The sequence below is a fragment of the Phyllobates terribilis genome, unplaced genomic scaffold, assembly GCF_046119375.1.
Source record: "Phyllobates terribilis strain yellow unplaced genomic scaffold, ASM4611937v1 Scaffold_2__4_contigs__length_985480577, whole genome shotgun sequence".
In the NCBI taxonomy this organism is placed as follows: Eukaryota; Metazoa; Chordata; class Amphibia; order Anura; family Dendrobatidae; genus Phyllobates; species Phyllobates terribilis.
The window spans coordinates 33,045,749-33,070,838 of record NW_027362762.1 but is presented as its reverse complement, the minus strand read 5'-3'; positions in this window follow the sequence as shown (position 1 = coordinate 33,070,838).

Here is a 25,090-nt window from a genome sequence, read left to right as displayed (position 1 = left end):
GGCTGAACCCCATCCAAGGCAAGAGGTGAGCAGAGGCTGGACCCCATCCAAGGCAGGAGACGAGCAGAGGCTGGACCCCATCCAAGGCAAGAGGCGAGCAGAGGCTGGACCCCATCCAAGGCAAGAGGCGAGCAGAGGCTGAAACCCATCCAAGGCAAAAGGCGAGCAAAGGCTGGACCCATCCCAGGCAAGAGGAGAGCAGAGGCTGGACCCCAACCAGGGCAAGAGGCGAGCAGAGGCTGGACCCCATCCAAGGCAAGAGGCGAGCAGAGGCTGGACCCCATCCAAGGCAAGATGCGAGCAGAGGCTGGAGCCCATCTAAGGCAAGAGGCGAGCAGAGGCTGGACCCCATCCAAAGCAAGAGGCGAGCAGAGGCTGGACCCCATCCAAGGCAAGAGACGAGCAGAGGCTGGACCCCATCCAAGGCAAGAGACGAGCAGAGGCTGGACCCCATCCAAGGCAAGAGCCGAGCAGAGGCTGGACCCCATCCAAGGCAAGAGGCGAGCAGAGGCTGGGCCACATCCAAGGCAAGAGGCGAGTAGAGGCTGGACCCCATCCAAGGCAAGATGCGAGCAGAGGCTGAACCCCATCCAAGGCAAGAGGAGAGCAGAGGCTGGACCCCATTCAAGGCAAGAGGAGAGCAGAGGCTGGACCCCATCCAAGGCAAGAGGCGAGCAGAGGCTGGACCCCATCCAAGGCAAGAGGCGAGCAGAGGCTGGAACCCATCCAAGGCAAGAGGCGAGCAGAGGCTGGACCCCATCCAAGGCAAGAGGCTAGCAGAGGCAGGACCCCAACCAAGGCAAGAGGCGAGCAGAGGCTGGACCCCAACCAAGGCAAGAGGCGAGCAGAGGCTGGACCCCATGCAAGGCAAGAGGCGAGCAGAGGCTGAACCCCATCCAAGGCAAGAGGCGAGCAGAGGCTGAAACCCATCCAAGGCAAGAGGCGAGCAGAGGCTGAACCCCATCCAAGGCAAGAGGCGAGCACAGGCTGAACCCCATCCAAGGCAAGAGGCGAGCAGAGGCTGGACCCCATCCAAGGCAAGAGGCGAGCAGAGGCTGGACCCCATCCAAGGAAAGAGGCGAGCAGAAGCTGGACCCCTTCCAAGGTAAGAGGATAGCAGAGGCTGAACCCCATCCAAGGCAAGAAACGAGCAGAGGCTGGACCCCATCCAAGGCAAGAGGCGAGCAGAGGCTGGACCCCATCCAAGGCAAGAGGCAAGCAGAGGCTGGACCCCATCCAAGGCAAGAGGCGAGCAGAGGCTTGACCCAGTCCAAGGCAAGAGGCGAGCAGAGGCTGGATCCCATCCAAGGCAGGAGGCGAGCAGAGGCTGGACCCCATCCAAAGAAAGAGGCGAGCAGGGGCTGGACCCCATCCAAGGCAAGAGGCGAGCAGAGGCTGGACCCCATCCAAGGCAAGTGGCGAGCAGAGGCTGGACCCCGTCCAAGGCAAGAGGCGAGCAGAGGCTGGACCCCATCCAAGGCAAGAGGCGAGCAGAGGCTAGACACTAACCAGGGCAAGAGGCGAGCAGAGGCTGGACACCAACCAGGGCAAGAGGAGAGCAGAGGCTGGACCCATCCAAGGCAAGAGGTGAGCAGAGGCTGGACACCATCCAAGGCTAGAGGCGAGCATAGGCTGGACCCCATCCAAGGCAAGAGGCGAACATAGGCTGGACCCCATCCAAGGCAAGATGCGAGCAGAGGCTGGACCCCATCCAAGGCAAGAGGTGAGCAGAGGCTGGACCCCATCCAAGGCAAGAGGTGAGCAGAGGCTGAACCCCATCCAAGGCAAGAGGCGAGCAGAAGCTGGATACCAACCAAGGCAAGAGGCGAGCAGAGGCTGGATCCCAACCAAGGCAAGAGGCGAGCAGAGACTGTACCCCATCCAAAGCAAGAAGCGAGCTGAGGCTGGACCCCATCCAAGGCAAGAGGTGAGCAGAGGCTGAACCCCATCCAAGGCAAGAAGCGAGCAGAGGCTGGACCCCATCCAAGGCAAGAGGCGAGCAGAGGCTGGACCCCATCCAAGGCAAGAGGCGAGCAGAGGCTGGACCCCATCCAAGGCAAGAGGCGAGCAGAGGCTTGACCCAGTCCAAGGCAAGAGGCGAGCAGAGGCTGGACCCCATCCAAGGCAGGAGGCGAGCAGAGGCTGGACCCCATCCAAAGCAAGAGGCGAGCAGGGGCTGGACCCCATCCAAGGCAAGAGGCGAGCAGGGGCTGGACCCCTTCCAAGGCAAGATGCGAGCAGAGGCTGAACCCCAGCCAAGGCAAGAGGTGAGCAGAGGCTGGACCCCATCCAAGGCAAGAGGCGAGCAGAGGCTGAATCCCATCCAAGGCAAGAGGCAAGTACAGGCTGAACCCCATCCAAGGCATGAGGCGAGCAGAGGCTGGAGCCCATCCAAGGCAAGAGGCGAGCAGAGGCTGGACCCCATCCAAGGCAAGAGGCGAGCAGAAGCTGGACCCCATCAAAAGCAAGAGGCGAGCAGAGGCTGGAACCCATCCAAGGCAAGAGGCGAGCAGAGGCTGGACCCCATCCAAGGCAAGAGGCGAGCAGAGGCTGGACCCCATCCAAGGCAAGAGGAGAGCAGAGGCTGAACCACATCCAAGGCAAGAGGCGAGTAGAGGCTGGACCCCATCCAAGGCAAGATGCGAGCAGAGGCTGAACCCCATCCAAGGCAAGAGGAGAGCAGAGGCTGGACCCATTCAAGGCAAGAGGAGAGCAGACGCTGGACCCCATCCAAGGCAAGAGGCGAGCAGAGGCTGGACCCCATCCAAGGCAAGAGGCGAGCAGAGGCTGGACCCCATCCAAGGCAAGAGGCGAGCAGAGGCTGGACCCCATCCAAGGCAAGAGGCGAGCAGAGGCAGGACCCCATCCAAGGCAAGAGGCGAGTAGAGGCTGGATCCCATCCAAGGCAAAAGGCGAGCAGAGGCTGGACCCCATCCAAAGAAAGAGGCGAGCAGAGGCTGAACCCCAACCAGGGCAAGAGGCAAGCAGAGGCTGGACCCCAACCAGGGCAAGGGGCGAGCAGAAGCTGGACCCCATCCAAGGCAAGAGGCGAGAAGAGGCTGAACCCCATCCAAAGCAAGAGGCGAGCAGAGGCTTGACCCCATCCAAGGTAAGAGGCGTGTAGAGGCTGGACCCCTTCCAAGGCAGGAGGCGAGCAGAGGCTGGATCCCATCCAAAGCAAGAGGCGAGCAGAGGCTGAATTCCATCCAAGGCAAGAGGTGAGCAGAGGCTGAACCCCATCCAAGGCAAGAAGCGAGCAGAGGCTGGACCCCATCCAAGGCAAGAGGCGAGCAGAGGCTGGACCCCATCCAAGGCAAGAGGCGAGCAGAGGCTGGACCCCATCCAAGGCAAGAGGCGAGCAGAGGCTTGACCCAGTCTAAGGCAAGAGGCGAGCAGAGGCTGGACCCCATCCAAGGCAGGAGGCGAGCAGAGGCTGGACCCCATCCAAAGCAAGAGGCGAGCAGGGGCTGGACCCCATCCAAGGCAAGAGGCGAGCAGAGGCTGAACCCCATCCAAGGCAAGTGGCGAGCAGAGGCTGGACCCCATCCAAGGCAAGAGGCGAGCAGAGGCTGGACCCCATCCAAGGCAAGAGGCCAGCAGAGGCTGGACACTAACCAGGGCAAGAGGCGAGCAGAGGCTGGACACCAACCAGGGCAAGAGGAGAGCAGAGGCTGGACCCCATCCAAGGCAAGAGGTGAGCAGAGGCTGGACCCCATCCAAGGCTAGAGGCGAGCATAGGCTGGACCCCATCCAAGGCAAGAGGCGAGCATAGGCTGGACCCCATCCAAGCAAGATGCGAGCAGAGGCTGGACCCCATCCAAGGCAAGAGGTGAGCAGAGGCTGGACCCCATCCAAGGCAAGAGGTGAGCAGAGGCTGAACCCCATCCAAGGCAAGAGGCGAGCAGAAGCTGGATACCAACCAAGGCAAGAGGCGAGCAGAGGCTGGATCCCAACCAAGGCAAGAGGCGAGCAGAGGCTGTACCCCATCCAAAGCAAGAAGCGAGCAGAGGCTGGACCCCATCCAAGGCAAGAGGTGAGCAGAGACTGAACCCCATCCAAGGCAAGAAGCGAGCAGAGGCTGGACCCCATCCAAGGCAAGAGGTGAGCAGAGGCTGAACCCCATCAAAGGCAAGAGGCGAGCAGAGGCTGGACCCCATCCAAGGCAAGAGGCGAGCAGAGGCTGGACCCCATCCAAGGCAAGAGGTGAGCAGAGTCTGGACCCCATCCAAGGCAAGAGGCGAGCAGAGGCTGGACCTCATCCAAGGCAAGAGGTTAGCAGAGGCTGGACCCCATCCAAGGCAAGAAGCGAGCAGAGGCTGTACCCCATCCAAAGCAAGAGGCGAGCAGAGGCTGGACCCCATCCAAGGCAAGAGGTGAGCAGAGGCTGAACCCCATCCAAGGCAAGAGGAGAGCAGAGGCTGGACTCCATCCAAGGCAAGAGGCCAGCAGAGGCTGAACACCATCCAAGGCAAGAAGCGAGCAGAGGCTGTACCCCATCCAAAGCAAGAGGCGAGCAGAGGCTGGACCCCATCCAAGGCAAGAGGCGAGCAGAGTCTGGACCCCATCCAAGGCAACAGGCGAGCAGAGGCTGGATCTCATCCAAGGCAAGAGGTTAGCAGAGGCTGGACCCCATCCAAGGCAAGAAGCGAGCAGAGGCTGTACCCCATCCAAAGCAAGAGGCGAGCAGAGGCTGGACCCCATCCAAGGCAAGAGGTGAGCAGAGGCTGAACCCCATCCAAGGCAAGAGGAGAGCAGAGGCTGGACTCCATCCAAGGCAAGAGGCCAGCAGAGGCTGAACACCATCCAAGGCAAGAGGCGAGCAGAGGCTGGACCCCAACCAAGGCAAGAGGTGAGCAGAGGCTGGACCCCAACCAAGGCAAGAGGCAAGCAGAGGCTGGACCCCATCCAAGGCAAGAGGCGAGCAGAGGCTGAACCCCATCCAAGGCAAGAGTCGAGCAGAGGCTGGACCCCAACCAGGGCAAGAGGCAAGCAGAGGCTGGACCCCAACCAGGGCAAGAGGCGAGCAGAGGCTGGACCACATCCAAAGCAAGAGGCGAGAAGAGGCTGGACCCCATCCAAAGCAAGAGGCGAGCAGAGGCTTGAACCCATCCAAGGTAAGAGGCGAGCAGAGGCTGGACCCCATCCAAGGCAGGAGGCGAGCAGAGGCTGGATCCCATCTAAAGCAAGAGGCGAGCAGAGACTGAATTCCATCCAAGGCAAGAGGCGAGCAGAGGCTGGACCCCAACTAAGGCAGGAAGCGAGCAGAGGCTGGACTGCATCCAAGGCAACAGGCGAGTAGAGGCTGGTCCCCATCCAAGGGAGGAGGCGAGCAGAGGCTGGACCCCATCCAAGGCAAGAGGCGAGCAGAGACTGGACCCCATCCAGGGCAAAAGGCGAGCAGAGGCTGGACCCCAACCAGAGCAAGAGGCGAGCTGAGGCGGGACCCCATCCAAGGCAAGAGGTGAGCAGAGGCTGAACCCCATTCAAGGCAAGATGCGAGCAGAGGCTGAACCCCATCCAAGGCAAGAGGTGAGCAGAGGCTGGACCCCATCCAAGGCAACAGGCGAGTAGAGGCTGGACCCCATCCAAGGCAAGAGGCGAGCAGAGGCTGGACCCCATCCAAGGCAAGAGGCGAGCAGAGGCTGGACCCCATCCAAGGCAAGAGGCGAGCAGAGGCTGAACCACATCCAAGGCAAGAGGCGAGTAGAGGCTGGGCCCCATCCAAGGCAAGATGCGAGCAGAGGCTGAACCCCATCCAAGGCAAGAGGAGAGCAGAGGCTGGACCCCATTCAAGGCAAGAGGAGAGCAGAGGCTGGACCCCATCCAAGGCAAGAGGCGAGCAGAGGCTGGACCCCATCCAAGGCAAGAGGTGAGCAGAGGCTGGACCCCATCCAAGGCAAGAGGTGAGTAGAGGCTGAACCCCATCCAAGGCAAGAGGCGAGCAGAAGCTGGATACCAACCAAGGCAAGAGGCGAGCAGAGGCTGGATCCCAACCAAGGCAAGAGGCGAGCAGAGGCTGTACCCCATCCAAAGCAAGAAGCGAGCAGAGGCTGGACCCCATCCAAGGCAAGAGGTGAGCAGAGGCTGAACCCCATCCAAGGCAAGAAGCGAGCAGAGGCTGGACCCCATCCAAGGCAAGAGGCGAGCAGAGGCTGGCCCCATCCAAGGCAAGAGGCGAGCAGAGGCTGGACCCCATCCAAGGCAAGAGGCGAGCAGAGGCTTGACCCAGTCCAAGGCAAGAGGCGAGCAGAGGCTGGACCCCATCCAAGGCAGGAGGCGAGCAGAAGCTGGACCCCATCCAAAGCAAGAGGCGAGCAGGGGCTGGACCCCATCCAAGGCAAGAGGCGAGCAGGGGCTGGACCCCTTCCAAGGCAAGATGCGAGCAGAGGCTGAACCCCAGCCAAGGCAAGAGGTGAGCAGAGGCTGGACCCCATCCAAGGCAAGAGGTGAGCAGAGGCTGAATCCCATCCAAGGCAAGAGGCAAGTACAGGCTGAACCCCATCCAAGGCATGAGGCGAGCAGAGGCTGGAGCCCATCCAAGGCAAGAGGCGAGCAGAGGCTGGACCCCATCCAAGGCAAGAGGCGAGCAGAGGCTGGACCCCATCCAAGGCAAGAGGCGAGCAGAGGCTGAACCACATCCAAGGCAAGAGGCGAGTAGAGGCTGGACCCCATCCAAGGCAAGATGCGAGCAGAGGCTGAACCCCATCCAAGGCAAGAGGAGAGCAGAGGCTGGACCCCATTCAAGGCAAGAGGAGAGCAGAGGCTGGACCCCATCCAAGGCAAGAGGCAAGCAGAGGCTGGACCCCATCCAAGGCAAGAGGCGAGCAGAGGCTGGACCCCATCCAAGGCAAGAGGCGAGCAGAGGCTGGACCCCATCCAAGGCAAGAGGCGAGCAGAGGCAGGACCCCATCCAAGGCAAGAGGCGAGTAGAGGCTGGATCCCATCCAAGGCAAAAGGCGAGCAGAGGCTGGACCCCATCCAAAGAAAGAGGCGAGCAGAGGCTGAACCCCAACCAGGGCAAGAGGCAAGCAGAAGCTGGACCCCAACCAGGGTAAGGGGCGAGCAGAGGCTGGACCCCATCCAAGGCAAGAGGCGAGAAGAGGCTGGACCCCATCCAAAGCAAGAGGCGAGCAGAGGCTTGACCCCATGCAAGGTAAGAGGCGTGTAGAGGCTGGACCCCTTCCAAGGCAGGAGGCGAGCAGAGGCTGGATCCCATCCAAAGCAAGAGGCGAGCAGAGGCTGAATTCCATCCAAGGCAAGAGGTGAGCAGAGGCTGAACCCCATCCAATGCAAGAAGCGAGCAGAGGCTGGACCCCATCCAAGGCAAGAGGCGAGCAGAGGCTGGACCCCATCCAAGGCAACAGGCGAGCAGAGGCTGGACCCCATCCAAGGCAAGAGGCGAGCAGAGGCTTGACCCAGTCTAAGGCAAGAGGCGAGCAGAGGCTGGACCCCATCCAAGGCAGGAGGCGACCAGAGGCTGGACCCCATCCAAAGCAAGAGGCGAGCAGGGGCTGGACCCCATCCAAGGCAAGAGGCGAGCAGAGGCTGAACCCCATCCAAGGCAAGTGGCGAGCAGAGGCTGGACCCCATCCAAGGCAAGAGGCGAGCAGAGGCTGGACCCCATCCAAGGCAAGAGGCGAGCAGAGGCTGGACACTAACCAGGGCAAGAGGCGAGCAGAGGCTGGACACCAACCAGGGCAAGAGGAGAGCAGAGGCTGGACCCCATCCAAGGCAAGAGGTGAGCAGAGGCTGGACCCCATCCAAGGCTAGAGGCGAGCATAGGCTGGACCCAATCCAAGGCAAGAGGCGAGCATAGGCTGGACCCCATCCAAGCAAGATGCGAGCAGAGGCTGGACCCCATCCAAGGCAAGAGGTTAGCAGAGGCTGGACCCCATCCAAGGCAAGAGGTGAGCAGAGGCTGAACCCCATCCAAGGCAAGAGGCGAGCAGAAGCTGGATACCAACCAAGGCAAGAGGCGAGCAGAGGGTGGATCCCAACCAAGGCAAGAGGCGAGCAGAGGCTGTACCCCATCCAAAGCAAGAAGCGAGCAGAGGCTGGACCCCATCCAAGGCAAGAGGTGAGCAGAGGCTGAACCCCATCCAAGACAAGAAGCGAGCAGAGGCTGGACCCCATCCAAGGCAAGAGGTGAGCAGAGGCTGAACCCCATCCAAGGCAAGAGGCGAGCAGAGGCTGGACCCCATCCAAGGCAAGAGGCGAGCAGAGGCTGGACCCCATCCAAGGCAAGAGGCGAGCAGAGTCTGGACCCCATCCAAGGCAAGAGGCGAGCAGAGGCTGGACCTCATCCAAGGCAAGAGGTTAGCAGAGGCTGGACCCCATCCAAGGCAAGAAGCGAGCAGAGGCTGTACCCCATCCAAAGCAAGAGGCGAGCAGAGGCTGGACCCCATCCAAGGCAAGATGTGAGCAGAGGCTGAACCCCATCCAAGGCAAGAGGAGAGCAGAGGCTGGACTCCATCCAAGGCAAGAGGCCAGCAGAGGCTGAACACCATCCAAGGCAAGAAGCGAGCAGAGGCTGTACCCCATCCAAAGCAAGAGGCGAGCAGAGGCTGGACCCCATCCAAGGCAAGAGGCGAGCAGAGTCTGGACCCCATCCAAGGCAAGAGGCGAGCAGAGGCTGGATCTCATCCAAGGCAAGAGGTTAGCAGAGGCTGGACCCCATCCAAGGCAAGAAGCGAGCAGAGGCTGTACCCCATCCAAAGCAAGAGGCGAGCAGAGGCTGGACCCCATCCAGGGCAAGAGGTGAGCAGAGGCTGAACCCCATCCAAGGCAAGAGGAGAGCAGAGGCTGGACTCCATCCAAGGCAAGAGGCCAGCAGAGGCTGAACACCATCCAAGGCAAGAGGCGAGCAGAGGCTGGACCCCAACCAAGGCAAGAGGCGAGCAGAGGCTGGACCCCAACCAAGGCAAGAGGCAAGCAGAGGCTGGACCCCATCCAAGGCAAGAGGCGAGCAGAGGCTGAACCCCATCCAAGGCATGAGTCGAGCAGAGGCTGGACCCCAACCAGGGCAAGAGGCAAGCAGAGGCTGGACCCCAACCAGGGCAAAAGGCGAGCAGAGGCTGGACCACATCCAAAGCAAGAGGCGAGAAGAGGCTGGACCCCATCCAAAGCAAGAGGCGAGCAGAGGCTTGAACCCATCCAAGGTAAGAGGCGAGCAGAGGCTGGACCCCATCCAAGGCAGGAGGCGAGCAGAGGCTGGATCCCATCTAAAGCAAGAGGCGAGCAGAGACTGAATTCCATCCAAGGCAAGAGGCGAGCAGAGGCTGGACCCCAACTAAGGCAGGAAGCGAGCAGAGGCTGGACTCCATCCAAGGCAACAGGCGAGTAGAGGCTGGTCCCCATCCAAGGGAGGAGGCGAGCAGAGGCTGGACCCCATCCAAGGCAAAAGGCGAGCAGAGACTGGACCCCATCCAGGGCAAAAGGCGAGCAGAGGCTGGACCCCAACCAGGGCAAGAGGCGAGCTGAGGCTGGACCCCATCCAAGGCAAGAGGTGAGCAGAGGCTGGACCCCATTCAAGGCAAGATGCGAGCAGAGGCTGAACCCCATCCAAGGCAAGAGGTGAGCAGAGGCTGGACCCCATCCAAGGCAACAGGCGAGTAGAGGCTGGACCCCATCCAAGGCAAGAGGCGAGCAGAGGCTGGACCCCATCCAAGGCAAGAGGCGAGCAGAGGCTGGACCCCATCCAAGGCAAGAGGCGAGCAGAAGCTGGACCCCATCCAAGGCAAGAGGCGAGCAGAGGCTGAACCACATCCAAGGCAAGAGGCGAGTAGAGGCTGGACCCCATCCAAGGCAAGATGCGAGCAGAGGCTGAACCCCATCCAAGGCAAGAGGAGAGCAGAGGCTGGAACCCATTCAAGGCAAGAGGAGAGCAGAGGCTGGACCCCATCCAAGGCAAGAGGTGAGCAGAGGCTGGACCCCATCCAAGGCAAGAGGCGAGCAGAGGCTGGACCCCATCCAAGGCAAGAGGCGAGCAGACCCTGGACCCCATCCAAGGCAAGAGGCGAGCAGAGGCAGGACCCCATCCAAGGCAAGAGGCGAGTAGAGGCTGGACCCCATCCAAGGCAAAAGGCGAGCAGAGGCTGGACCCCATCCAAAGAAAGAGGCGAGCAGAGGCTGAACCCCAACCAGGGCAAGAGGCAAGCAGAGGCTGGACCCCAACCAGGGCAAGGGGCGAGCAGAGGCTGGACCCCATCCAAGGCAAGAGGCGAGAAGAGGCTGGACCCCATCCAAAGCAAGAGGCGAGCAGAGGCTTGACCCCATCCAAGGTAAGAGGTGTGTAGAGGCTGGACCCCTTCCAAGGCAGGAGGCGAGCAGAGGCTGGAACCCATCCAAAGCAAGAGGCGAGCAGAGGCTGAATTCCATCTAAGGCAAGAGGTGAGCAGAGGCTGAACCCCATCCAAGGCAAGAGGCGAGCAGAGGCTGGACCCCATCCAAGGCAAGAGGCGACCAGAGGCTTGACCCAGTCTAAGGCAAGAGGCGAGCAGAGGCTGGACCCCATCCAAGGCAGGAGGCGAGCAGAGGCTGGACCCCTTCCAAGGCAGGAGGCGAGCAGAGGCTGGATCCCATCCAAAGCAAGAGGCGAGCAGAGGCTGAATTCCATCTAAGGCAAGAGGTGAGCAGAGGCTGAACCCCATCCAAGGCAAGAGGCGAGCAGAGGCTGGACCCCATCCAAGGCAAGAGGCGATCAGAGGCTTGACCCAGTCTAAGGCAAGAGGCGAGCAGAGGCTGGACCCCATCCAAGGCAGGAGGCGAGCAGAGGCTGGACCCCATCCAAAGCAAGAGGCGAGCAGGGGCTGGACCCCATCCAAGGCAAGAGGCGAGCAGAGGCTGAACCCCATCCAAGGCAAGTGGCGAGCAGAGGCTGGACCCCATCCAAGGCAAGAGGCGAGCAGAGGCTGGACCCCATCCAAGGCAAGAGGCGAGCAGAGGCTGGACACTAACCAGGGCAAGAGGCGAGCAGAGGCTGGACACCAACCAGGGCAAGAGGAGAGCAGAGGCTGGACCCCATCCAAGGCAAGAGGTGAGCAGAGGCTGGACCCCATCCAAGGCTAGAGGCGAGCATAGGCTGGACCCCATCCAAGGCAAGAGGCGAGCATAGGCTGGACCCCATCCAAGCAAGATGCGAGCAGAGGCTGGACCCCATCCAAGGCAAGAGGTGAGCAGAGGCTGGACCCCATCCAAGGCAAGAGGTGAGCAGAGGCTGAACCCCATCCAAGGCAAGAGGCGAGCAGAAGCTGGATACCAACCAAGGCAAGAGGCGAGCAGAGGCTGGATCCCAACCAAGGCAAGAGGGGAGCAGAGGCTGTACCCCATCCAAAGCAAGAAGCGAGCAGAGGCTGGACCCCATCCAAGGCAAGAGGTGAGCAGAGGCTGAACCCCATCCAAGACAAGAAGCGAGCAGAGGCTGGACCCCATCCAAGGCAAGAGGTGAGCAGAGGCTGAACACCATCCAAGGCAAGAGGCGAGCAGAGGCTGGACCCCATCCAAGGCAAGAGGCGAGCAGAGGCTGGACCCCATCTAAGGCAAGAGGCGAGCAGAGTCTGGACCCCATCCAAGGCAAGAGGCGAGCAGAGGCTGGACCTCATCCAAGGCAAGAGGTTAGCAGAGGCTGGACCCCATCCAAGGCAAGAAGCGAGCAGAGGCTGTACCCCATCCAAAGCAAGAGGCGAGCAGAGGCTGGACCCCATCCAAGGCAAAAGGTGAGCAGAGGCTGAACCCCATCCAAGGCAAGAGGAGAGCAGAGGCTGGACTCCATCCAAGGCAAGAGGCCAGCAGAGGCTGAACACCATCCAAGGCAAGAAGCGAGCAGAGGCTGTACCCCATCCAAAGCAAGAGGCGAGCAGAGGCTGGACCCCATCCAAGGCAAGAGGCGAGCAGAGTCTGGACCCCATCCAAGGCAAGAGGCGAGCAGAGTCTGGATCTCATCCAAGGCAAGAGGTTAGCAGAGGCTGGACCCCATCCAAGGCAAGAAGCGAGCAGAGGCTGTACCCCATCCAAAGCAAGAGGCGAGCAGAGGCTGGACCCCATCCAAGGCAAGAGGTGAGCAGAGGCTGAACCCCATCCAAGGCAAGAGGAGAGCAGAGGCTGGACTCCATCCAAGGCAAGAGGCCAGCAGAGGCTGAACACCATCCAAGGCAAGAGGCGAGCAGAGGCTGGACCCCAACCAAGGCAAGAGGCGAGCAGAGGCTGGACCCCAACCAAGGCAAGAGGCAAGCAGAGGCTGGACCCCATCCAAGGCAAGAGGCGAGCAGAGGCTGAACCCCATCCAAGGCAAGAGTCGAGCAGAGGCTGGACCCCAACCAGGGCAAGAGGCAAGCAGAGGCTGGACCCCAACCAGGGCAAGAGGCGAGCAGAGGCTGGACCACATCCAAAGCAAGAGGCGAGAAGAGGCTGGACCCCATCCAAAGCAAGAGGCGAGCAGAGGCTTGAACCCATCCAAGGTAATAGGCGAGCAGAGGCTGGACCCCATCCAAGGCAGGAGGCGAGCAGAGGCTGGATCCCATCTAAAGCAAGAGGCGAGCAGAGACTGAATTCCATCCAAGGCAAGAGGCGAGCAGAGGCTGGACCTGTCACGGGTGTGTTGCCACGAAGATCGTCACGAGTACACAGCCTGACTTCTCGCAGCTGACTTGTTGGTGCTTTGTGTTTCTCGGCAGTGAGGGAGTTAATTCTCTCTCTCTCTCTGGGCTAGATGAGGTCCAGCCTCGCCCAGCTGCAATCAATACTTCTGTAGTGAGACTCCTTCATATACCTGCTGGTCTGTTTGGGAGGTGTCGGTGAAAGCATTTCATTCAGACTGACAGAGCGGATCGTGGTGTTTGGAGTTGCTGAGATAAGTGTATTTGGAAGTGTTTTTTCCCTTTCCTCGCTTTATCATTTATCTCCTTTCCCGTTGGTTTTCCCTCTGTTGTAGTTGAGAAGTTGTTTGTATGCAAGGTGGTTTTGGTTTTTCCCTTGTACTGTCTCGTTCGTCTAAATACTGTGTTTGGGCATATTATTTCTTGTTCCCTTTGGTTGTGATCGGGGTCCTTCTCAGGACTAGATTACTGAGGTGCAGGGATCTTCAGGAGGTAGGGGTTACGCTGGCGGCCTGGACCTCTGTACCTTTAACAGTACCTCCAGGTTGAGGGATTAGTCAGGGCCCCAGCTTAGGTCCCCTACCTCCAGTATACAGAGACAGCGTGACATTTTCACCGACCCACTTAGTTTTTCTCCAGCTACTATGGATCCAGTAGCCGGTCTAGCTCGGCAATTGCAGAGTTTGTCCATGGAGCTGGCGGACGTTAGGTCCAAGGTTTGGCATCCTCAGGAGCAAGCCGGACCAGAACCTAAAGTAGCTCTCCCTGATAGGTTCACTGGGGGGCGGGACAAGTTTTTTGTTTTCCGGGAGGCATGTAAATTGTACTTTCGGCTGCGGCCTCGGTCATCGGGGAGTGAAGAACAAAGGGTGGGAATTGTCATCTCGCTCCTACAAGGGGACCCACAATCTTGGGCGTTCTCTCTTCCCCCGGGTTCCCCGGCTCTCCAGTCAGTGGATAGGTTTTTCGCTGCCCTGGGACTCGTATATGATGACCCAGATCGGATCTCCCTTGCTGAGTCTAAGTTACGTAGGATCCAGCAGGGAGATCGTCCGGCGGAGGAATTCTGTTCGGAGTTCCGTAGGTGGGCCACGGACACCCAGTGGAATGACCCGGCTCTTAGGAGCCAGTTTTGTCATGGTTTATCCGACAAATTACAGGATGTGTTGGCACAGTATGACTCTCCCGTGTCTCTGGAAGCCGCTATGGCCCTCGCTATTCGCGTGGACAGACGGCTTCGGGAGAGGTGCGGGATAACTCTACCCCCTGTGATGACTCCACCTCCTACAAGGTCCCCTCATATGGTGGTTCCCCTGGTCAGTCCAGAGGAGCCTATGCAATTAGGAGGGACATCATTTCGGGGGAGGGGACCGGTGGTGCGCCATAAGGCAGGAAGGTGTTTCTTCTGCGGGAGAAAGGGACATTTTATTGGGGGGTGTCCATCCCGTCCCTTGCAGAGTGAAGAGTCGTCGGAAAACTGTTGATCCCAGGTTGTGTGGTGGACGGCAATCTGGGAGTAGGTATTTCGTCCCTAGGTTCGTCTCAGTTTCTCGTACCGGCGGAGGTGGTGGTGGGTACGAGAACTGAGAGGATATCTGTTCTTCTGGATAGTGGGGCCGGGGCTAATCTGGTTGATGCTCGGTTTGCCCGGGTTCAAGGTATGAGGTTGAGTGAGTTGGCTAAACCCATCCCCATATTCTCGATCGATGCCAGGCCTCTCGGGCAGGGAAGTTTTTTGCAAGTTGTGCATGACGTAAAACTTCAAGTGGGGGCAATACATAAAGAATTGTTGTCTTGCTACGTGTTGGAGGGTCTTCCCACTCCTATTGTGTTGGGCCTTCCTTGGTTAGCTAAGCATAACCCGGTTATTAATTGGCAAACCAGGGAGATAAGCCAATGGAGTAAATTCTGTAATAAAAACTGCATGAACACGGTCATTGGTGCGGTTACTCCTTGGGTCTTACCTCCATTTCTGGCGGACTTTGAGGATGTATTCTCGGAGAAAGGGTGTCAGGAACTACCTCCTCATCGCGTGTATGACTGTTCTGTAAAACTGCTCCCTGAGGCCAAGTTACCTAAAGCTAGGTTGTATAACCTTTCTGGTCCTGAGAGGCAGGCCATGAAGGATTATATCTCAGAAAGTCTGGCTAAGGGGCATATTAGACCTTCATCTTCACCGGTGGCTGCGGGGTTCTTCTTTGTTAAGAAGAAAGATGGAGGCCTACGCCCTTGCCTGGATTTCCGTGAACTTAATCGGATTACGGTCCGAGATCCGTATCCGCTCCCACTTATTCCCGATCTCTTTAATCAGATCGTGGGCGCCAAATGGTTCTCTAAGTTGGATCTCAGGGGGGCGTACAATCTGATTAGGATGAAGGAGGGGGATGAGTGGAAGACGGCGTTTAACACTCTGGAGGGGCATTATGAGAACCTTGTCATGCCATTCGGTCTGACTAATGCCCCGGCGGTGTTCCAACACTTTGTTAATGACATTTTTCGCCGCTTGGTGGGACAGTTTGTTGTCATATATCTGGATGATATCCTAATTTACTCGCCGGATCTGGTGTCTCATCAGGAGCACGTTAGGCAGGTGTTACAGATCTTGCGGGATAATAAACTGTATGCCAAGTGGGAAAAGTGTGTGTTCGCCGTACAGGAACTCCAGTTTTTAGGCTTCCTGGTTTCAGCGTCCGGTTTTCGTATGGACCCTGGGAAAGTGCGGGCAGTTCTTGAGTGGGATCGGCCAGAGAATCTTAAGGCACTACAACGTTTCCTGGGGTTTGCTAATTATTACCGGAAGTTCATTCGTAATTTCTCGTCCATGGTTAAGCCTCTCACTGACATGACTAAAAAGGGGACGGATTTTTCTAGGTGGTCTGACAAGGCTTGTCAAGCATTCTCCTCTTTGAAAAAATGTTTTGCCTCGGCGCCCATACTCATTCAACCTGATGCGTCTCAGCCATTCATTGTAGAGGTAGACGCTTCCGAGGTAGGGGTGGGAGCAGTATTGTCACAGGGTTCGTCCCCTGGTAAGTGGCATCCGTGCGCCTTTTTCTCTAAAAAATTGTCGTCCGCTGAGAGGAATTACGATGTCGGCAATAGGGAACTCTTGGCCATTAAGTTAGCTTTTGAGGAGTGGCGCCATTTTCTGGAGGGGGCAGTTCATCCGGTCACCGTCATCACCGATCACAAGAACCTGCTATATCTGGAGTCCGCGAAACGTCTGAATCCCAGACAAGCTAGGTGGTCATTGTTTTTTACCAGGTTTAATTTTGTCGTTACATATCGTCATGGGTCAAAAAATGTAAAGGCGGATGCCTTATCTCGTAGTTTCCCGGGGGCCGGGAATACGGACGACCCGATTCCTATCCTTCAGGAGGGGGTGGTGGTTTCGGCAGTATGCTCTGAGCTGGAGGAGGAGGTATTGGAGGCTCAGGGGGACGCCCCTGTTGGACCTCCAGGGAGATTGTTTGTTCCAGATCAGTTGCGACAAAAGGTGATCGAGGCACACCATAACTCAGTTTTTGCAGGACACCCGGGGAGTAAAGCAACTGTGGATCTCCTCTCGCGTCGGTTTTGGTGGCCTAATTTACATAAGGAGGTGGTAACTTTTGTCGCGTCCTGTGGGGTTTGTGCGCGCTCTAAGACCTCACATACCCGTCCGTCTGGGGCCCTCTTACCTTTGAAGATCCCGGAGCGTCCTTGGACTCATCTGTCTATGGACTTTATTACGGACCTCCCTCCGTCTTCGGGTAAAACGGTCATACTCGTTGTAGTGGACAGGTTCAGCAAGATGGCACATTTTATCGCTCTTCCGGCTCTCCCTAATGCTAAAACTCTTGCGCAGGTGTTCATTGGGGAGATTGTGAGGCTTCACGGGGTACCCTCCGAGGTGGTGTCTGATCGGGGGTCTCAGTTTGTGTCTAAGTTCTGGAAGGCATTTTGTGCACGGCGGGGGATGCAGTTGTCATTCTCATCGGCTTTTCATCCTCAGACCAATGGTCAGACGGAACGTATGAACCAGAGCTTGGAGACATATCTCCGGTGTTTTGTGTCAGAGAACCAGGAGGACTGGGCTTCTTTCTTACCTCTGGCAGAGTTTGCTCTTAATAATAGGCGGAGCGAGTCCACTGGTAAGTCCCCGTTTTTTGGGGCATATGGTTTTCACCCCCAGTTTTGTACTTTCAGTGGGGGGGGCTCTTCGGGGGTTCCTGAGGAGGAACGATTTTCCTCATCACTCGCTTCAGTATGGAGAGGGGTGCTGAAGAATCTGAATACTATGGGGAACCGATACAAACGTATGGCTGATAGGAGGAGAGTGTCTGGTCCGGACCTAAGTGTGAACGATCGGGTATGGTTGTCTACCAGGAATATAAAACTTAAGGTTCCCTCCTGGAAACTGGGTCCCAGGTTCATCGGGCCGTACAGAATCAGTTCTATTATTAATCCGGTGGCATTCCGTCTTGACCTCCCCCCTACGTTTAAAATTCACAACGTGTTTCACAGATCATTGCTTAAGAGGTATGTGGCGCCGGTGGTACCGTCACTTTTACCTCCCCCTCCAGTGGTTGTCAATGGTAACTTGGAGTTCCAGGTATCGAGGGTCATTGATTCACGCTTTAATCGCCGGTCCCTTCAGTACCTGGTTCATTGGAAGGGGTATGGTCCTGAGGAGAGGATGTGGGTTCCTGCGTCGGATATTAACGCAGACCGATTAGTTCGGGCCTTCCACACGACTCACCCGGATAAACCTAGCCCTGAGGGTCCGGAGGCCCCTCGTAGAAGGGGGGGTACTGTCACGGGTGTGTTGCCACGAAGATCGTCACGAGTACACAGCCTGACTTCTCGCAGCTGACTTGTTGGTGCTTTGTGTTTCTCGGCAGTGAGGGAGTTAATTCTCTCTCTCTCTCTGGGCTAGATGAGGTCCAGCCTCGCCCAGCTGCAATCAATACTTCTGTAGTGAGACTCCTTCATATACCTGCTGGTCTGTTTGGGAGGTGTCGGTGAAAGCATTTCATTCAGACTGACAGAGCGGATCGTGGTGTTTGGAGTTGCTGAGATAAGTGTATTTGGAGTGTTTTTTCCCTTTCCTCGCTTTATCATTTATCTCCTTTCCCGTTGGTTTTCCCTCTGTTGTAGTTGAGAAGTTGTTTGTATGCAAGGTGGTTTTGGTTTTTCCCTTGTACTGTCTCGTTCGTCTAAATACTGTGTTTGGGCATATTATTTCTTGTTCCCTTTGGTTGTGATCGGGGTCCTTCTCAGGACTAGATTACTGAGGTGCAGGGATCTTCAGGAGGTAGGGGTTACGCTGACGGCCTGGACCTCTGTACCTTTAACAGTACCTCCAGGTTGAGGGATTAGTCAGGGCCCCAGCTTAGGGTCAGCTTAGGCCCCCTACCTCCAGTATACAGAGACAGCGTGACAGGACCCCAACTAAGGCAGGAAGCGAGCAGAGGCTGGACTCCATCCAAGGCAACAGGCGAGTAGAGGCTGGTCCCCATCCAAGGGAGGAGGCGAGCAGAGGCTGGACCCCATCCAAGGCAAGAGGCGAGCAGAGACTGGACCCCATCCAGGGCAAAAGGCGAGCAGAGGCTGGACCCCAACCAGGGCAAGAGGCGAGCTGAGGCTGGACCCCATCCAAGGCAAGAGGTGAGCAGAGGCTGGACCCCATTCAAGGCAAGATGCGAGCAGAGGCTGAACCCCATCCAAGGCAAGTGGTGAGCAGAGGCTGGACCCCATCCAAGGCAACAGGCGAGTAGAGGCTGGACCCCATCCAAGGCAAGAGGCGAGCAGAGGCTGGACCCCATCCAAGGCAAGAGGCGAGCAGAGGCTGGACCCCATCCAAGGCAAGACGCGAGCAAAGGCTGGACCCCATCCAAGGCAAGAGGCGAGCAGAGGCTGAACCACATCCAAGGCAAGAGGCGAGTAGAGGCTGGACCCCATCCAAGGCAAGATGCGAGCAGAGGCTGAACCCCATCCAAGGCAAGAGGAGAGCAGAGGCTGGACCCCATTCAAGGCAAGAGGAGAGCAGAGTCTGGACCCCATCCAAGGCAAGAGGCGAGCAGAGGCTGGACCCCATCCAAGGCAAGAGGCGAGCAGAGGCTGGACCCCATCCAAGGCAAGATGCGAGCAGAGGCAGGACCCCATCCAAGGCAAGAGGCGAGTAGAGGCTGGACCCCATCCAAGGCAAAAGGCGAGCAGAGGCTGGACCCCATCCAAAGAAAGAGGCGAGCAGAGGCTGAACCCCAACCAGGGCAAGAGGCAAGCAGAGGCTGGACCCCAACCAGGGCAAGGGGCGAGCAGAGGCTGGACCCCATCCAAGGCAAGAGGCGAGAAGAGGCTGGACCCCATGCAAAGCAAGAGGCGAGCAGAGGCTTGACCCCATCCAAGGTAAGAGGCGTGTAGAGGCTGGACCCCTTCCAAGGCAGGAGGCGAGCAGAGGCTGGATCCCATCCAAAGCAAGAGGCGAGCAGAGGCTGAATTCCATCCAAGGCAAGAGGTGAGCAGAGGCTGAACCCCATCCAAGGCAAGAAGCGAGCAGAGGCTGGACCCCATCCAAGGCAAGAGGCGAGCAGAGGCTGGACCCCATCCAAGGCAAGAGGCGAGCAGAGGCTGGACCCCATCCAAGGCAAGAGGCGAGCAGAGGCTTGACCCAGTCTAAGGCAAGAGGCGAGCAGAGGCTGGACCCCATCCAAGGCAGGAGGCGAGCAGAGGCTGGACCCCATCCAAAGCAAGAGGCGAGCAGGGGCTGGACCCCATCCAAGGCAAGAGGCGAGCAGAGGCTGAACCCCATCCAAGGCAAGTGGCGAGCAGAGGCTGGACCCCGTCCAAGGCAAGAGGCGAGCAGAGGCTGGACCCCATCCAAGGCAAGAGGCGATCAGAGGCTGGACACTAACCAGGGCAAGAGGCGAGCAGAGGCTGAACCCCATCCAAGGCAAGAGGCGAGCAGAAGCTGGATACCAACCAAGGCAAGAGGCGAGCAGAGGCTGGATCCCAACCAAGGCAAGAGGCGAGCAGAGGCTGGACCCCATCCAAGGCAAGAGGTGAGCAGAGGCTGAACCCCATCCAAGGCAAGAGGCGAGCAGAGGCTGGACCCCATCCAAGGCAAGAGGCGAGCAGAGGCTGGACCCCATCCAAGGCAAGAGGCGAGCAGAGGCTGGACACTAACCAGGGCAAGAGGTGAGCAGAGGCTGAACCCCATCCAAGGCAAGAGGCGAGCAGAAGCTGGATACCAACCAAGGCAAGAGGCGAGCAGAGGCTGGATCCCAACCAAGGCAAGAGGCGAGCAGAGGCTGTACCCCATCCAAAGCAAGAAGCGAGCAGAGGCTGGACCCCATCCAAGGCAAGAGGTGAGCAGAGGCTGAACCCCATCCAAGGCAAGAAGCGAGCAGAGGCTGGACCCCATCCAAGGCAAGAGGTGAGCAGAGGCTGAACCCCATCCAAGGCAAGAGGCGAGCAGAGGCTGGACCCCATCCAAGGCAAGAGGCGAGCAGAGGCTGGACCCCATCCAAGGCAAGAGGCGAGCAGAGTCTGGACCCCATCCAAGGCAAGAGGCGAGCAGAGGCTGTACCTCATCCAAGGCAAGAGGTTAGCAGAGGCTGGACCCCATCCAAGGCAAGAAGCGAGCAGAGGCTGTACCCCATCCAAAGCAAGAGGCGAGCAGAGGCTGGACCCCATCCAAGGCAAGAAGTGAGCAGAGGCTGAACCCCATCCAAGGCAAGAGGAGAGCAGAGGCTGGACTCCATCCAAGGCAAGAGGCCAGCAGAGGCTGAACACCATCCAAGGCAAGAAGCGAGCAGAGGCTGTACCCCATCCAAAGCAAGAGGCGAGCAGAGGCTGGACCCCATCCAAGGCAAGAGGCGAGCAGAGTCTGGACCCCATCCAAGGCAAGAGGCGAGCAGAGGCTGGATCTCATCCAAGGCAAGAGGTTAGCAGAGGCTGGACTCCATCCAAGGCAAGAAGCGAGCAGAGGCTGTACCCCATCCAAAGCAAGAGGCGAGCAGAGGCTGGACCCCATCCAAGGCAAGAGGTGAGCAGAGGCTGAACCCCATCCAAGGCAAGAGGAGAGCAGAGGCTGGACTCCATCCAAGGCAAGAGGAAAGCAGAGGCTGAACACCATCCAAGGCAAGAGGCGAGCAGAGGCTGGACCCCAACCAAGGCAAGAGGCGAGCAGAGGCTGGACCCCAACCAAGGCAAGAGGCAAGCAGAGGCTGGACCCCAACCAAGGCAAGAGGCGAGCAGAGGCTGAACCCCATCCAAGGCAAGAGTCGAGCAGAGGCTGGACCCCAACCAGGGCAAGAGGCAAGCAGAGGCTGGACCCCAACCAGGGCAAGAGGCGAGCAGAGGCTGGACCACATCCAAAGCAAGAGGCGAGAAGAGGCTGGACCCCATCCAAAGCAAGAGGCGAGCAGAGGCTTGAACCCATCCAAGGTAAGAGGCGAGCAGAGGCTGGACCCCATCCAAGGCAGGAGGCGAGCAGAGGCTGGATCCCATCCAAAGCAAGAGGCGAGCAGAGGCTGAATTTCATCCAAGGCAAGAGGCGAGCAGAGGCTGGACCCCAACTAAGGCAGGAAGCGAGCAGAGGCTGGACTCCATCCAAGGCAACAGGCGAGTAGAGGCTGGACCCCATCCAAGGGAGGAGGCGAGCAGAGGCTGGACCCCATCCAAGGCAAGAGGCGAGCAGAGACTGGACCCCATCCAGGGCAAGAGGAGAGCAGAGGCTGAACCCCATCCAAGGCAAAAGGCGAGCAGAGGCTGGACCCATCCAAGGCAAGAGGAGAGAAGAGGCTGGACCCCAACCAGGGCAAGAGGCGAGCAGAGGCTGGACCCCATCCAAGGCAAGAGGTGAGCAGAGGCTGGACCCCATTCAAGGCAAGATGCGAGCAGAGGCTGAACCCCATCCAAGGCAAGAGGTGAGCAGAGGCTGGACCCCATCCAAGGCAACAGGCGAGTAGAGGCTGGACCCCATCCAAGGCAGGAGGCGAGCAGAGGCTGGACCCCATCCAAGGCAAGAGGCGAGCAGAGGCTGGACCCCATCCAAGGCAAGAGGCGAGCAGAGGCTGAAACCCATCCAAGGCAAAAGGCGAGCAGAGGCTGGACCCATCCAAGGCAAGAGGAGAGCAGAGGCTGGACCCCAACCAGGGCAAGAGGCGAGCAGAGGCTGGACCTCATCCAAGGCAAGAGGCGAGCAGAGGCTGGACCCCATCCAAGGCAAGAGGCGAGCAGGGGCTGGACCCCTTCCAAGGCAAGATGCGAGCAGAGGCTGAACCCCAGCCAAGGCAAGAGGCGAGCAGAGGCTGGACCCCATCCAAGGCAAGAGGCGAGCAGAGGCTGAATCCCATCCAAGGCAAGAGGCAAGTAGAGGCTGAACCCCATCCAAGGCAAGAGGCGAGCAGAGGCTGGACCCATCCAAGGCAAGAGGAGAGAAGAGGCTGGACCCCAACCAGAGGAAGAGGCGAGCAGAGGCTGGTCCCCATCCAAGGCAAGAGGTGAGCAGAGGCTGGACCCCATTCAAGGCAAGATGCGAGCAGAGGCTGAACCCCATCCAAGGCAAGAGGTGAGCAGAGGCTGGACCCCATCCAAGGCAACAGGCGAGTAGAGGCTGGACCGCATCCAAGGCAGGAGGCGAGCAGAGGCTGGACCCCATCCAAGGCAAGAGGCGAGCAGAGGCTGGACCCCATCCAAGGCAAGAGGCGAGCAGAGGCTGAAACCCATCCAAGGCAAAAGGCGAGCAGAGGCTGGACCCATCCAAGGCAAGAGGAGAGCAGAGGCTGGACCCCAACCAGGGCAAGAGGCGAGCAGAGGCTGGACCCCATCCAAGGCAAGAGGCGAGCAGAGGCTGGACCCCATCCAAGGCAAGAGGCGAGCAGGGGCTGGACCCCTTCCAAGGCAAGATGCGAGCAGAGGCTGAACCCCAGCCAAGGCAAGAGGTGAGCAGAGGCTGGACCCCATCCAAGGCAAGAGGCGAGCAGAGGCTGAATCCCATCCAAGGCAAGAGGCAAGTAGAGGCTGAACCCCATCCAAGGCAAGAGGCGAGCAGAGGCTGGAGCCCATCCAAGGCAAAGGCGAGCAGAGGCTGGACCCCATCCAAGGCAAGAGGCGAGCAGAGGCTGGACCCCATCAAAAGCAAGAGGCGAGCAGAGGCTGGACCCCATCCAAGGCAAGAGGCGAGCAGAGGCTGGACCCCATCCAAGGCAAGAGGCGAGCAGAGGCTGGACCCCATCCAAGGCAAGAGGCGAGCAGAGGCTGGACCCCATCCAAGGCAAGAGGCGAGTAGAGGCTGGACCCCATCCAAGGCAAGATGCGAGCAGAGGCTGAACCCCATCCAAGGCAAGAGGAGAGCAGAGGCTAGACCCCATTCAAGGCAAGAGGAAAGCAGAGGCTGGACCCCATCCAAGGCAAGAGGCGAGCAGAGGCTGGACCCCATCCAAGGCAAGAGGCGAGCAGAGGCTGGACCCCATCCAAGGCAAGAGGCGAGCAGAGGCTGGACCCCATCCAAGGCAAGAGGCGAGCAGAGGCAGGACCCCATCCAAGGCAAGAGGCGAGCAGAGGCTGGACCCCAACCAAGGCAAGAGGCGAGCAGAGGCTGGACCCCATGCAAGGCAAGAGGCGAGCAGAGGCTGAACCCCATCCAAGGCAAGAGGCGAGCAGAGGCTGAAACCCATCCAAGGCAAGAGGCGAGCAGAGGCTGAACCCCATCCAAGGTAAGAGGAGAGCAGAGGCTGAACCCCATCCAAGGCAAGAAGCGAGCAGAGGCTGGACCCCATCCAAGGCAAGAGGCGAGCAGAGGCTGGACCCCATCCAAGGCAAGAGGCGAGCAGAGGCTGGACCCCATCCAAGGCAAGAGGCGAGCAGAGGCTTGACCCAGTCCAAGGCAAGAGGCGAGCAGAGGCTGGACCCCATCCAAGGCAGGGGGCGAGCAGAGGCTGGACCCCATCCAAAGCAAGAGGCGAGCAGGGGCTGGACCCCATCCAAGGCAAGAGGCGAGCAGAGGCTGGACCCCATCCAAGGCAAGTAGCGAGCAGAGGCTGGACCCCGTCCAAGGCAAGAGGCGAGCAGAGGCTGGACCCCATCCAAGGCAAGAGGCGAGCAGAGGCTGGACACTAACCAGGACAAGAGGCGAGCAGAGGCTGGACACCAACCAGGGCAAGAGGAGAGCAGAGGCTGGACCCCATCCAAGGCAAGAGGTGAGCAGAGGCTGGACCCCATCCAAGGCTAGAGGCGAGCATAGGCTGGACCCCATCCAAGGCAAGAGGCGAGCATAGGCTGGACCCCATCCAAGGCAAGATGCGAGCAGAGGCTGGACCCCATCCAAGGCAAGAGGTGAGCAGAGGCTGGACCCCATCCAAGGCAAGAGGTGAGCAGAGGCTGAACCCCAACCAAGGCAAGAGGCGAGCAGAAGCTGGATACCAACCAAGGCAAGAGGCGAGCAGAGGCTGGATCCCAACCAAGGCAAGAGGCGAGCAGAGGCTGTACCCCATCCAAAGCAAGAAGCGAGCAGAGGCTGGACCCCATCCAAGGCAAGAGGTGAGCAGAGGCTGAACCCCATCCAAGGCAAGAGGCGAGCAGAGGCTGGACCCCATCCAAGGCAAGAGACCAGCAGAGGCTGAACCCCTTGCAAGGCAAGAGGCAAGCAGAGGCTGAACCCCTTGCAAGGCAAGAGGCAAGCAGACGCTGGACCCCAACCAGGGCAAGAGTCAAGCAGAGGCTGGACCCCATCCAAGGCAAGAGGCGAGCAGAGGCTGGACACCATCCAAGGCAGGAGGCGAGCAGAGGCTGGACCCCATCCAAGGCAAGAGGCGAGCAGAGGCTGGACCCCATCCAAGGCAAGAGGCGAGCAGAGTCTGGACCCCATCCAAGGCAAGAGGCGAGCAGAGGCTGGACCTCATCCAAGGCAAGAGGTTAGCAGAGGCTGGACCCCATCCAAGGCAAGAAGCGAGCAGAGGCTGTACCCCATCCAAAGCAAGAGGCGAGCAGAGGCTGGACCCCATCCAAGGCAAGAGGTGAGCAGAGGCTGAACCCCATCCAAGGCAAGAGGCGAGCAGAGGCTGGACTCCATCCAAGGCAAGAGGCCAGCAGAGGCTGAACACCATCCAAGGCAAGAGGCGAGCAGAGGCTGGACCCCAACCAAGGCAAGAGGTGAGCAGAGGCTGGACCCCAACCAAGGCAAGAGGCAAGCAGAGGCTGGACCCCATCCAAGGCAAGAGGCGAGCAGAGGCTGAACCCCATCCAAGGCAAGAGTCGAGCAGAGGCTGGACCCCAACCAGGGCAAGAGGCAAGCAGAGGCTGGACCCCAACCAGGGCAAGAGTCGAGCAGACGCTGGACCACATCCAAAGCAAGAGGCGAGAAGAGGCTGGATCCCATCCAAAGCAAGAGGTGAGCAGAGGCTTGAACCCATCCAAGGTAAGAGGCGAGCAGAGGCTGGACCCCATCCAAGGCAGGAGGCGAGCAGAGGCTGGATCCCATCCAAAGCAAGAGGCGAGGAGAGGCTGAATTC